General features: G+C 42.1%; 1 protein-coding gene across 1 annotated transcript in view; it reads left to right on the forward strand.

Annotated features, from left to right (window-relative positions):
- MYOM1 (myomesin 1) overlaps positions 1-2,390 on the forward strand; it is a 156,746-nt gene that overhangs the window by 1,224 nt on the left and 153,132 nt on the right. The gene's annotated exons all lie outside the window — the stretch shown is intronic.

Below are 2,390 nucleotides of genomic sequence, written 5' to 3' on the forward strand. Positions count from 1 at the left end.
GCAGTTCACATATACTTTGTCTCATGTCATTGACCAAAATTTACAATGCAGCAGCTCCCCTCCCACTTCCTCCCCATAGTTACCTCCTCCCAGTGTCCAATGTTTTTTATAGTTTGTTATGCCAATTGAACTTGATGTCCCCTGTGACTATGGTCCCGAGGGCTCCTCTTCTTAAATATAGCAACCCTGAATTTAAACCAGGAGTGGAGAGAGGCCATGTATTTGGGAGACCTAGGACCTATAGTAAGGAGCTCTGGTGGCATAGTGGATAAGACATTTGGTTGCTAACCAGAAGGTCAGTGGTTCAAACCCACCAGCTGCTCTGTGGGAGGAAGATGAGGCAACCTACTTCTGTAAAGATTTACAGCCTTGGAAACCCAACAGAGGTGGCTATGAATCGGAATCAACTCAATGGCAGTGAGTTTGTTTTTTGGTTTTGGGTAGACCTATAGCTACCTAGCGGGAGCTCTGGTAGCATAGTGCCTAAGGCACTTGACTGCAAACCAGGAGGCTGGCTGTTCAAACCCACCAGCCACTCCTCGGAAGAAAGGTTGGGCAATCCTACTTCCGTAGTGATAACTGCCTTGGAAACCCAAGGAGGGGTCGCTATGAGTTGGGGCCGACTTGACGGCAAATAACAACAACAACAAATAGCTACCTAGCACCTTTTATCATATCTTTGAGGTTCACAAAGAGCTTCCCAGTCACACTGTGGAGTCTTGCTGGAATTGTAAACCATGTTATTTCTAGAAGCAGGAAAATTTTGCCACAGGACTTTAGCAGCACTAGAGCCAGTAAATCTCATTTCAACACTCACAGCAGGTTTCCTGGCTCTCAGAATGCTTCTATTTCAATAAGAAGCCAGTACAGAATTTAAAATTCAGAGGCCACAAGAGGCCTAACTATAGCGGAATGTATTCTATTTTGCAATATCTGAAAGCTCATATGTAAAATTCTGAACTATCTTTCAAGCAGTGGCTTGATACCAGTTGTTATTGAGTCAGTTCTGAATTGTGGTAACCCCTTGTATGTTCGAGTAGAACTGAGCTCCATAAGGCTTTCAATGGCTGGTTTTTTGGAAGTTGATCCCCCGGCCTTTCTTCTTAGGTGCCTCTGGGTGGACTTGAACCTTCAACCTTTTGGTTAGCAGTCAAGTATGTCAACCGTTTGTACCACCCAGGGACTACAGCTAGATACTTTAGCTGGAGCATTTTAAAAATACATCACCCTATCTAAGTCAGCCTAATAATACCAGGAACAAGCTTGTAATCCAACAAAATTAGATTTATTGATCTATTTCAATGAAGGAGACCACATTGACTTGAGGGAGGAACTGTGGGGCATTTCACCAAAGGAAGAGTGATTCTAAGACTTTAGAGTGAAGTTTAGATGCAGGTCTGGTCTGCAAAGTAGACCTAAGACCTCATTCATTGGAAACAATAAAGCTAAGAAAAATGTGGTCTATTGTGTCCAGAGATCCTTTATCTGAAGCTGTGCACCTGAGCTGGGAATTGAAGCTTCTTCTCTGTCAACAGGTAACTTAGATACTGCAGGCCTGAACAATGTTTCATTGTCTTAATATAATTTTTGGGAGCTCTGGTAGCACAGTGCCTAAGGCACTTGCCTGCTAACCAGAAGGCTGGCAGGTCAAATCCACCAACCACTCCTCAGAAGGAAGGTTGGGCAATCTACTTCCGTAGTGATATTGCCTCGGAAACCCAAGGAGGGGTCACTATGAGTTGGATCCTACTCGACGGCACATAACAAAAACAACAAATGCAATTTTAAACATCAAACTAGTAATAGTTTTTTATTTTAGAGAAGAAAGTTTCTCAAAGAGACTGTAGTCACTCAAAGAACGGGCTTATTATGACACTTTGCAGCAGCAATGTCCTTGGGAGAAACTTTGTTCCTATTAATTATGCAGCTGACTTACCTGGGTCTGTTGTTTCAGCTTGATGAGTATTGGGCAGACATTTACTTTCTCAGCCCATGCTAGTTTTAATTTTCTAAATATTCAGAATTAAATGTTACTATTTCCTTTTTTTTTTTTAAGTTCAAGATAATTCTGTTTTTATTAGAAATCTATCTACAGCCAACACAAATTATTACTGAACTTCAAAAAGTAAAAAAATTCTGGAATATCTTGGAAAGGGATCTTTGTAGGAGATTCTTGATAGAGAGGGAGACCAATGTGGAACAATACTCAAAATCATTTGGAGAAAAAAAAAAAAAAATGGTGGGGACCAGGTTTGCTGGCCCGATAGAGCCTGGTGGCACCACTGAGACTATGGCCCGTAGCTGCCCTTCAGGTCTGGAATTGAACCCACACCTGTGGTTTCCAGCCAAACAAAAGACAGGCATATGAGTTGAACATTTACCTCAAGTAG

The sequence above is a fragment of the Orycteropus afer genome, unplaced genomic scaffold (assembly GCF_000298275.1).
Source record: "Orycteropus afer afer isolate SDZICR_OR568_19922 unplaced genomic scaffold, OryAfe1.0 scaffold00028, whole genome shotgun sequence".
Lineage (NCBI taxonomy): Eukaryota > Metazoa > Chordata > Mammalia > Tubulidentata > Orycteropodidae > Orycteropus > Orycteropus afer.